Genomic DNA, 12,632 nt, shown 5'->3' on the forward strand with positions numbered 1-12,632 from the left:
TTTTAGGATGATTTTATGGCCAGAAAATATATAAGTTGACCCATGCCGACATAATTGGAAAATATTATTGAGGATCATCTAAGGTCAAGTTTGAATTGCATTCATTCATTTCTATTTACATTAGACACCATCCAAAGTATATTTTAGGAGAGAAAAAAAAATAGTTTAACTAACTTTTGTGTAATAATATATAAAGTAATTTATATTCAATTTAAAATTAGTTTTTTTATATAGATTATACTTTAAAAAATTTAGAATTAAATATGTTTTTCTGTCTATATAAGCGAAATTGGTTAGTCTAAACTTTAGACCTCTATATATTTGTAGTTGAAAAACGATTAAAATGGGCCCTTTTATTGGCATAATAAACTAATTTTTATCGTAAATTGTATTATAATATTATAACATCTACGTTAACAATCAGTCAAAATAAAATATTTTAACATCTTTGTTCATATTATTTGTCACATTATTTATCACGTAAAAAGGAACTCACAAAGAATATTTTAGGAGAGATAAAAAATAGTTTAATTAACTTTTGTGTAATAATATATAAAATAATTTATATTCAATTTAAAATTACTTTTTATATAGATTATGCTTAAAAACATTTTGGATTAAATATGTTTTTCGTATTATAACACGAAATTGATTTGTGTCCTTGATATAAACTTTAGACTTCCTAAGTACTTTTAGTAAAAATAACTATTGGAATAAGTCATTTTTTTTACGTAATAAACGAATTTTCAGCGTTGATTACATTATAATATTCACGTCAAGGATGAGTGAATATGAAATATTTTAACTAGTCTACACACTAGTTGTCACGTAAAAAAAAATGGACAATAATCAATTCCAATAATTTTTATTACAACTACTCAAGAAAACCTACAAATTGGAATAAATATGAAAACTAATTTTGCATGAAAAAAAATATATATATATTTAACCCAAACATTTATTTATAGTAAATATTTGGAATTACTAATTTAAGTAAAATTATTTCCTGTTCAAGATGGCGATTTAATATTTCAAGAAGTCAGTTATAACGATTTTAAAATAATATAAATTAATGATATGTTTCTCGCTAATTTAACCCAAAAAACATTCTACTTTTTTGTCTATTGTTTAAAATTTCAAGTCCATTTTAATAATGATTTTAAATAATTGATTATTAGGTTTGAGTTTAATTATTTGATGTCAACTATTCATAGTTTTAATCCAGCATTTTATAACAGTTTTAAAAGTTTCGAAAATGTTTACAAAATTTCAGTAAGTTTTAATTAATTATTTTTTTTAAATTTGATTATTTTTCCTACATAATTTCAACATATCCGCTCTAATAATTCGTTTGTATGATTTTTTAAAATTTTAAAACTAAAAAAAAAAATCATAGTAATTTTTTTAGATAGTTAAAAGAGTAAAACTTCATTAATCTCTACTACAAGAAAATCATAAAATAGAAACCAATTTTTAGATATCAAAATAATTAGTTGCAATAGTAATTAAATTAGAGACCATTTTAGAAACTAATAAAAAAATTGGTTTCTAAATTAGTTTGTATGATTGTTAAATCGTTTCTAAATTGGTAATTATCAACCAATGTTTTAGAGACCAAATTTAGAAACTAAATAATTGATAGTTAAAACTTTGGTTGCTAATTAGATACCTGTACCGGGATGGCCGACCGGTCTATTGACCCGGTCAACCCATGCGTCAAGACCATACTTTAAGGTATGAGGTCGACCACGTGTCATGTGTGGCCGACCGACATCAGGTGCTCAAGTCAAACCGTTGACCCAATTAGCGAAGGTCAACCCACGGTTAGGGAACGGCCTAATCCAACCCTAATCGCTAAACAACCCCCTAATCCGGCCCAACAGCGAGGGCCCATCAAGGTAATATAAATATCACGCATTCCAAGGAAGAAGGTACGTCATTATCTACAGTATTCTAACCAGCCGAATACGATACCCCACTGACTTGAGCGTTGGAGTGCCATCTGCAGGTACCCCACCCGCCTGAGGAGTCATCCAGCGAGAAGGACCGAAGGAGAAAGTGAAGCGCGACCGACCGAGCGACATCCGAAGACAATAGTTCTCCCAGTCCCCAACCTAGTTCGAGAACAATTGGTGCCCACCGTGGGGCCGAGAAGTCATCCAGCGAGAAGGACCGAAGAACAATTGGTCTCTAATTTAGTTCCTATTGCAACTAATTATTTTAGTCTCTAAAAATTAATTTTTATTTCAGAATCTTCTTGTGTTTTTTTTTTTATTCATTTGGTTCGAAATTCCTCCTTTTTCTAGAACTACAAGAAATCGTTTAATTGTTTTAATCTGATACCCTTGTAAATTACAGTTCTTAATTGTTAAAACCATTACATAATATAATCCAATAAGGCTAATTGTAAATGGTGAAAAAAGCATATTAGATTCAATCCCAAAAAAATCGCCATCGATTTAGTTTAATCAGGTAATACTAAATTGGTAATTACTAAAGTAGCCCAAAAATTTATATTATTTTTTAATGTTTATACTTAATATTGATAAATTTGAATTTAATGTTTAATACCAACTATTTTGTAATTCTAACAAATAATTTTTAAATAATTAAATGTCAACTATTTATAATTTTTAATCAACATTCATAATAAATTTTCTATTTAAAAATTATAATAATACAACTTTAATAAATATATTTTTTAAATGTAAAATTTAAACATTGTATTTATTATTATTATTATTATTATTAAACTATGAGTTGTTAATTATATCAAAATTTGAAAGATAATATTATTTTGTTAATATATTTTTATCATTTATATGAAAATTGTGTTAATTTAGTTCTAGATATAGTTTTCTTCTTCTAGATACATAAAATGGCATTAATTAATTATTCAAATACCCTAAATATCCTAGAGTGAAGTACCATTACTTTTGTGTGGCGGGAAGGAAATTTGCATCTATATAGTGCGCAAAAATTTACAATGCTCTTGAGATACTGATTTTTCAGTAACCATTATCAAATAAAAAAAGATCATATATAAGCTACGTTGCTTTTATAAGAATTGATTGAGTATGCATATAACACGTGCTATTAGTAAAATATTAAAGTTTTGAAGTATATAATTACAATATGTATTGGATTAAACTAATTCAAGTAGTATGTAACATGAAATAAAATTTTATCTTTAGAAATGAGGGTAAATAGAGATTAAAATACTTTGAAAAATAAATTCACAATAGTTAAAAGATGATGGTAGAGGGTCATGTGATTGATTTTTCATATAAGTTCATGACATTTTTCACAAATGTTTAGATGATGAGTAAGAAAAGAAAAACTCATGTAATAAATAACAATAATGAAAACATTGGTTTATACTGGTTTGTTCTAAATTTGGTTATGTCCAATTTTTGTTTTTGTATGGCAAACGGTTCTATTCATATTCACTTACTTCGAGTATTATTACTAACATTTTTGTTTAAAACAAGTAGATAAAGTGACTCTTGATTATGTACTAATCTCCCTTGATATTAAACACTCAGTACACAGTGTCTTTATAGGATAAATACATAAAGTCTCACCACCCTGAGTACCCAAAGTCTTTAGGGACTATACACAAAAAAAAAATGTATTATAAGAAAACTTCACAAATAGAATATTACAAATAAACGTTCATTTCTTTTATAGTCTTAATTTCATTTAGTGAAGGGTTTATTTAGATGAATTGTAATTGCTTATTTCTTTGAAGCTTTAAGGTTTTACTTTACATGAAAAATTTGCGTAGGATGTGCACTCTTCATTTCATTAGTCATATAGCATGCACATCATACTATTGAAATTATGTATTGTTATTTATCCTTGTGTCAACACCTTTTTCGAATTTCTTTGTTACTCATTTTCTATTCTGACAACACCAATTTGAGCATACAAACTCATATGGTAGGTTCACTAAGTTAGAATCATCCTTGGGATGTGTTCTTGAGCAACTTTTAGAAAATTTTAGATGTCTCACATTTACCATTACATCTTGTGTTAAAAACATGTATAATGCATTTAAGGTTTAATGTGTCTTGTGTTTTATGAGTCTTCAACTTGATTGTGTCTTATTGCATCACTATGAATCTTGACATCTCAACTAAGCTGACACATTAAAGTTCAACAGTTATAGGCCATCATATGGAAATCTGTATAAAAAAGAAAGGAAAAAAATAAAAAAAACATGGGGGACCAAACCAAACCAATGTTAAAAAAAATATAACCAAGCTCCTACAAACGAAAAGTTATACAAAACAAAAAAACTAGTAGTTGATACCTATTACAAATGAAGTCTAGACTAATAAAAGAAGGAAGAACATCAAATAAAGTAAATTTCAATCGATTATCAATCACAAAGTTTGTAAGATTATCCACACATCAATTGCCTTCAACAAAAATGTAACACACTTGAAAATCCATAACTCTACAACTTTTCATGCATTTTATCCATCTTCCTCTAATAACCTTGCAAAAGAGACTGGGAGAGAAGGCTTCACAAGCTAGATTAGAATTGCATTCCAACCATAAATATCTATAACAATGAATCATAACATTCTTTATAGTTAAGCCTTGTATTATTCTTTTTGATTCCATATGAAAATACCACCACTAGCCGTATGTCCAAGACATCCTCTAGCAACACCATCAGTGTTGATTTAATCCTTAAAAAAATAGACATTCTCCAAATGACTTGGATAAGCCTAATGTCTTTCTCAAATCTTGTTTGAATATAAAAAAGCGTGTGGAGCTTAGGAGTATGATAAGATCTTGATCAATTGAGGAGGTGTGGAGAAGAAGAAGCTTACTGAAACTTATCATGTGGTGATTCAATAATTCGTATGTCTCCAAAAACTCATGACAAAAGAAAAAAAAATAGAAAACAAGAATATTTTTACAAAAGAAATTAGAAAGTGGATTAAGGAAAGAAATATGGAGAACAAATCATGTTTGAAAGAGACTCCCAAAGGATAAGTGTAAGGAGGATTTGCCACTTGAAATAACTTTCCAAAATAAGAACCAAACCAAAAGAAGAAAACTCTCAATACTTTCAAAGATGACACACACAAAGTGTAATTTCACTAAATCTTCAAGAATGACTTTGGAAGAGGAGGTTGAACTCTTTTATAAGGAACATGCCATAATTTTGGAAGAGGAAAAGGAAGCCAACAATGTTTAGAAAAATTAGAAACCCAAATGTAACATACGACTACTTAAGATAAAGTTAACCCAATTAATCCTATGTTTAACCTTTTAGTTAACTCATAATTAATCATTACACATGAGTAGTTTATTGAAATTAGGGAGACGCACATGGTAGTTCCTAAAATTAAGAAAAAATTAATCATTACACTTCAAAGAAGCAAATGTGGCTCATGAAGAGGTTAAAATCCATGTGAAATTACAACCATCATTACACTTACGAAAGTGACATGTGTTGGTTGGATATTCTTCATGTGAATTTTACAGTTATGAATTTCATCTCACATGAGTCTTTTGGTGACTCTTAAATTGTAGAATATTTTAAGGGAATCAAGAAATATTCTATGATCTAAGAGTTTTAAAATATTGAGAGCTTCTTCACTTCTTATTCTAATTCTTTTAGTTTGTCTCTTATGATTCTTCATTAAAACCTTCTTTATTCTTTATTTATTTATCTTCTTTTATTTTTCTTTTAGTATTTGTTATCGAAGTCCCTATTTTTCTTCATTAAATTCCTCTCCAATCCTATTTATATCATCCTCCTCGTAGAAAATTTGTCCACAAATTTTGAAGTGCATAAAAAGAGATAAGTCATAATCATTGAAATTATGACTATTATTTAGCATAATTAAAAAAAAAAGAATGACAAGTATTATTTCTAAAAAACGAGAATTACTAATAGTATTTACTTACTTTTTTTTTACCTTTTTATATTCTTCACTTTTTGTATTCTTGAGTCAAATACAAACCACTGCATTCTCAAAGTTATGAAATATTTTTCAAAATCTTTTGAATTTTCTAAAATTTTATTATTTTTACTTAAAAGTTTTTCATTTGAATTATAATGGACAAATTTTCTATACCAATAATCTTTATAAAATTCAGTGCATGTAATTTTCCAATAAAGTTGAGCACAGATGGAGAATATTCATTTACAAAAACTCTAGAAATGTTTGTGCTTTTGTCTTTTATGATCTCATTTTCTTCTCCCCATTATTTTTTTCATTGTACTTTAATATGCAAATCTTTACTACGCAACAAAACAAAACAATTGAATTTACATGAGTAATAATTTCAGGAGAAGTAATTGATTCAAAGTATGAGGAGGAATGAAAGTTGTACAATCTCCAATTAAAGATTTTTTCTTCAACAAATTCTTTAGATCACTAGGAATGTCGTTTCTCATTTTCTTTTTCTTCTCTTTCCATTTCTAACAATTCTTTTGCTTCTTTTTATTTTTACTTTTTTAGTTCTTTTTATTTGTGTTATTTTTCTTTCTCTTTTTCTCTCAATGCTTTCTTTAATTTGTTTCTCAAATCTTTGTAATAATCCTTCAAAACTTCCTTGCTTATGGGTGACATTGATGTTTATTACGTTGATATCCTTCACATATGAAGCATCTAATCAAACTAGTTTTAATCTTGGATCTTGATTTTTCTTTATATTTGTGCTCTTTATCTACATAATTTTCATAATCTTTTGCACTTCTATAAAAGGGAAAAATTCTTGAACCTCTCTCCATCTTTCTTCATAACGATATTTTTCTCTTTGACAGTTCTTGAGTACATTTTTATTATTCTATCTTCCCTTTCTTTTCTTTGTCTTAATTGAATCAATTCTATCCTTTGTCTTTCCACCACTTCTTGAAACTCTTGCATAATCATTTTCTCCCTTTCGTGGTTCACACTCCTCACTGTTTTCCGTAAGATTTTAGAAAGGCTTGAAGACATCCTATTAAAAAAAACACAAAACAGCACAGAGAAAGTACAAAACTAGAATACAGGTTAGTGAAAAATTTCCTAATTTCCAAGTGTTTCCATTCAAAACTTGTTTAGGCTTTTCTTTAAAGTATGTAATCAAATCTGAAAAAGGTGTCATACACTCAGATGAGTCAAAATAGGGTACTAAAAATGTTTACCAAAATTCTTCAAAATTCAAATCAAGAATACTTACTTTCTATTAAAAGATACGGATACCAGAGTTATAGAAGGATCCTAATATTAATTGGATGTCTTTTCTAATTATCAGTTGTTTCTCTTTATAGAGGAGAATAATTTGGTGTCTTTTCTAATTATCAGTTGTTTCTCTTTATAGAGGTGAATAATCTTTATTTTGTCTTGGTGTTATGATTCTAGTATTTAATTATTGATTCTTTTCCTTTTTAGTTAAACCTAGAATGAGTGTACTACTTGTATATATTTAGACCATTTGTTTTGATTTGAATAACAAGAAAGAAGAGGTATTCATTCTCATATCCTTTGTCTTCAGTTTACTCTTTTGTTCATCTATGTTCTCTTTTGTTCATCTTTGTTCTCTTTTGTTCATCTCTATTCTATTTTGTAATATGGTATCAGAGCTCTGGTTGCTACATTTATCTATGGGTGAAATTGTTGATCCCTCACAAGATCTTTGTTCACCTTACCATGTTAGTTTATCTGATAATTCATCCTTGAATAGAGTTTACTCTCTCATTACACAACAAGAGGCAAGTTTTTGGTGATCAATCCAAGGCAATGATTGCTACTAGCAAAGGGGGTTATAATAACAATGCTATGATCTATGGCATGGGTGGTGGATATGAAAGAGGAAGCTATGGAAGAGGATATACTTCCAAAAATTTGCAGTTATTGTGGAAAGACAGGGCATACCATTGATACATGCTATAAAAAACGTGGTTTTCCACCTTATTTCAAATTTTAAAATCAGAACCATCATCAAAGTCATGCAACCTTTCACAATACCAATTTTAACAATAATGAGCAGAATCATGAAGGTTCAAAGTCAGAAGTGGAGTCTCAACAAATTGGTTTTACTCCTGAGCAATATCAAACATTGTTAGCTCTTTACAACAGGTCAAATCCAGTGACAATGTTTCTAGTCAAGTCTCTGTTATTCCTTCCAACATGACAACACAAACTGGTAATAACTCTATTTCTTCTTCTAGTTCTTGGATTATTGATAGTGGTGCCACTGATCACATTTGTTCATCCTTAACTTACTTCACTTCGTATCGTCAAATTGATCCTATTTATGTCAAATTACCAAATGGAAATCAAGTCATTGCCAATTATTCTGGAAGAGTTTTTCAATCAAAATCATGTCATAAACAATGTTTTGTATATTCCTTACTTCACTTTTAATCTTCTTTCAGTAACAAAATTGGTTGATAGACTATCTTGTGTTCTTACCTTTGATTCTAATGGTTGTCACATTCAAGACAAAAACTCCTTGAAAATAATTGGTTCTGCTAAGGTACATCTAAATCGGAAAAATGTTTTGATTTGATTCATGTAGATATTTGGGGACCATACTCAATACCATCAATTCATGGCCATAAATATTTCTTGACCATAGTTGATGACTATTCGAGGTACACATGAATTTTTCTTTTGAAACAAAAATCTGAAGTTGTTAAGGTTTTGAAACATTTTGTTATTTTTGTTCAAACATAGTTTGAGACAACAATAAAAATAATAAGAAGTGATAATGGAACTGAGTTTGTCATGACTAATTTTTTTGTCAGTAAAGGAATAATACATCAAACATCATGTGTCAATACTCCACAACAAAATAGTATAGTTGAAAGGAAACATTTATTAGATGTAGCAAGAGCTCTTATGATACAATCTCATTTACCCAAAATTTATTGGTCATATTCTGTGATACATGCTGCGCGTATTATAAACATGTTTCCCACACCTGTTTTAAACTATCCTTCCCCTCATGAAATGCTTTTCAAAACTGATGCAGATTTTAATGGATTAAAGGTGTTTGGTTCTTTATGTTATGCTAGCACTTTGTCAACAAATAGAAGAAAATTTGATCTAAGAGCATCAAAATGTGTTTTTATTGGTTGTCCAAGGTGGACAAAAGGATATATTTTCTTTAAGTGCTCTTCATCTTTCTGCCGTTTATTTTTGTGTTCATGTGTTGTTTCCAGTTTTCTGTTTGGTGCTTTGTGTTCTTAATTCAGTTTTGTTTCAAAATCTTATTCCATGGATGTTCACAAGGAGATAGCACTCTTATTTGAGTTTGGAACATCATTTGGACGGCTATGTCTCCATTGATGATTCCTTGAGCTTCCTTGAGTCCAATTCTGTTTTCAGCATTCTGTTTTGTTCTTGCTTTCCTTTCAATTCCGCCAAGTGTTTGTGATAAGGACATGGCACTCATTGTTCAATGAGTTTGGCTTCTCTCTTGGATGACATTATCCTCCATTGAGATGACCTTAAGTCTCCTTAATGTTGTGTGTCTTGTTAAAGTGTCTATCCAACTCATATCATGTGGTATCTAGAGCTATGGTTGTGTGCAAAATTTTTTTTGAGTTGCTGGACACTTTGATTCTGTTTTGTGTTAGTGATTCTGCTTTTTGTGTTTTTTGAGTATTTCTTGCTGTTTTAATTGGTACAATTCATTGTGCTTGAGTCTTTTTAATTTTTGAATCCCTACTTGTTTTGTCTAGTCATGTTTTTTTCTATAATGTCATCAATTCCTTGTAGTACTTTTCTTGCTATCTTTGGTTGATTGCTTTTATTTGAGTACAAATTTTGGTTTCTGTTTTTCTTGATCCTTTGGTGCATTTTCTTTTTAGTATTGAGTTCATGCTTGTGTATTAGATCTATACAAGTTCTTATTCATCATTTCTATTGTGTCTTTGTAGTTTCTTTAATTCTATTTTTCATTCCAGTATAGGTTCCTCTGTTTTTCATAAAAACGTGTTGACTGTTTGGTTTATCAAAATTTCTGTGACTACTGGAAAATTCTGAACTTCTAGATTTAAGTAGTTTGAAGTGTTAAAAAAGAGTGAAAAAAAGAAGTACATCAAAATTCAATATACAAAAAAAATGATAAATGAAATACGTACAGTGTGTAAAATTCTGACGCTGGAAAACGGTGATTTGGCAGTAATTTTCGGAAATTTATCACAATTAATTGGCTTACTGTTTTTTAGTGATTCCAGTGCCAATTTTTAGATAACATCTTGCATTTCCAGTGGTTAAAATTTCACATTCCAGTTCGCTTTCTACAGTTACAGTTAAATGTTTAAAGTCACGCACAGTTTTAACAAAAAAACAAATTCCAGTAGCATTGTTTTTGTTTTCTTCATCTATTCTAGTACTATTCTTTAGGACTCCTTTGTGTGCTATCCTTTCATTGTGTGCCTTACTTTTCTTGCTTGTCTTTTAATTCATATTCTTTTCCAGTTTTGTCATCTATTGCATTCTGTTTTGGTTTAACTTTTCTTGCTTATACCTTTTCTTGCTTGTCTTCTTTGTTTCTCTAATTTTTGTGGTGATTTGTTCCTTGATTAAGTGTGGTTTGCTTTGGCATATTTCACTTGAAGCTCATCCAATCCACAAGAGAGGCTTGGTAAAGGACAAAAAATTATTTTCTTGGAGTGGTTTGAGTGCCTTCTTTTGGCCTTTTCCAGCAAGCTACATTTTTCTTTATTTTGCTAACAAGTTTCCTTAATTGTTTGTTTCTGTTTTTGTGCCTTTTATTATCATGGATAATTTTTCTAGCAGCGAATCTTGTAAGCCTCACTCACCTCAAAAGGCAGCTGTCATTGAAGATTTTAAAAATGCTAGACAATCAAATGCACAATATCTTGAGATGATGAGACAAATGGAGGCAAGGCTTCAAATCTTAGAAGTAAAACACATGGAGAAAAGATTGTCAAAACTTGAATTGAAGAACGAAAGATCTTCACATTCCATTCATGGAAGACATCATTCTCCTAGGCATTCTTCCAAAGATTTTTCCAATGCTCACGGCCAACATCATCATGGGCATGTTTTAAAGAGTTCCAACACCTATGGGAGCTTTGAAAAAAAGGAAGAATGGAAAATACATAAACGTGAAGATAGACGCCAACATGTGATATTGCCTTATTTTCAAAGTGTTAAAGTACCTAGCTTTAGTGGTAATAGTGATCCTAATGTGTATTTAGATTGGGAGGCTAAATGTGAACAAATTTTTAAAGCCTATGGGGTCTATGAAGACCAAAAGGTGAAAATAGCCTCTTTAGAATTTTTAGATTTTGCCAAGAAATGGTGGCATAGCATTGTAATGGACATTGGATATAACAAGAGACCTCCCGTGGTTTCTTGGAATGACTTGAAAGAGTGTATGCGCGCAAGGTTTGTTCCTCCTTCTAGGAAGGAACACTTGTTGAAGTTCCAAAGGCTTCCTCAAGGACATAGGAATACTTTCAAGATTTTGAAACAACTTTGACTAAAATGAATATGCATGCTAATGAAGAGTCAAAGATAAAATGGTTTGTACGTGGTTTGAGAAGAGATATTAGAGAATTTGTAGAATTAAATGAGTACCCTTCTTTAAAGAAAGTGCTTCACATAGCCATCAAGGTGGAATCATATCTTTTGAAAACAACTTTCCAAACTACTCATGATGATGGTTTCTCCAACTATTCTAGGAAGGGTGCAAACAAAATTTCTACTCAAATTTCTCCTTCCAATTTTTCCAAACAAACCATATCTCCAAAAACGTTTCTATTCCAAATCCTTCTACTCCTAAGTTACCTACCAAAACTTCAAAAATGAAATGTTTTAAATGTTTAGGTTTTGGGCACATATTGTCCACTAAAACAAACCTTACTGATAAACACGGTAAAACAAGACCTAACTCAACCACCTACCACAAGTGACAATGAAAAAGACAAATAAGGCCAATTTGACATGGGTCTTATCCTTTCATCTCCAAGGTGTTTTCCTTCCTTATCTTTTTCATTACCCAAGGTTCCTACTTATACACCATATTGGATAAAGAATGTTAAGGATGAATTTTTCATACCTTCTAGTTTTCCAATAATATCATTTCTAAACAATCTTTTCCAACATGGTCTGTATATAGAACATCTTTTTCTGAACTCACAACATTTAAAAGTACTAAGTCCAGTTTGCCTATTTCTTCTTCTATTCTCTTATCTAATTGCAATCTGACTTTGTTTTATGTAGGAGTACTGAATTCGTGGATGAATTCTCTCCAACTTGGGGAGTATGATGAGAATCAAAAAGATGTTATCAATAGAAGAAATGGACAAGGGCCAAAGCATTTAAAGTTCTTCTTATTAGTCTTTGCAAAAGATGAGGCCCAAGCCCAAAGCCCAAGCCCAAGAAAGCCCAAGTCCAAACCATAAGGGGCAAGGCCAAACATTAAATAAAATAGCATCATTTGAAATACTTTTGTATAGTTGTAGGAGGTATGAATATTAAATAAAGAGTGTGAATAGTTAGGGGGTGTAGACGCATTTTAGGACGTGCTGAAAATAGGAAAGGAGTCACACTTACTTCATGACTAGGTGGCACCAATTTTCATTTGAATTTGGAGGGAACTTTGAGTTTCATTTGTGTTTCATTTCAGCCCTCTTCTAT

This window comes from Phaseolus vulgaris, chromosome 8, assembly GCF_051622355.1.
Source record: "Phaseolus vulgaris cultivar YP4 chromosome 8, ASM5162235v1, whole genome shotgun sequence".
NCBI classification, from domain to species: Eukaryota; Viridiplantae; Streptophyta; class Magnoliopsida; order Fabales; family Fabaceae; genus Phaseolus; species Phaseolus vulgaris.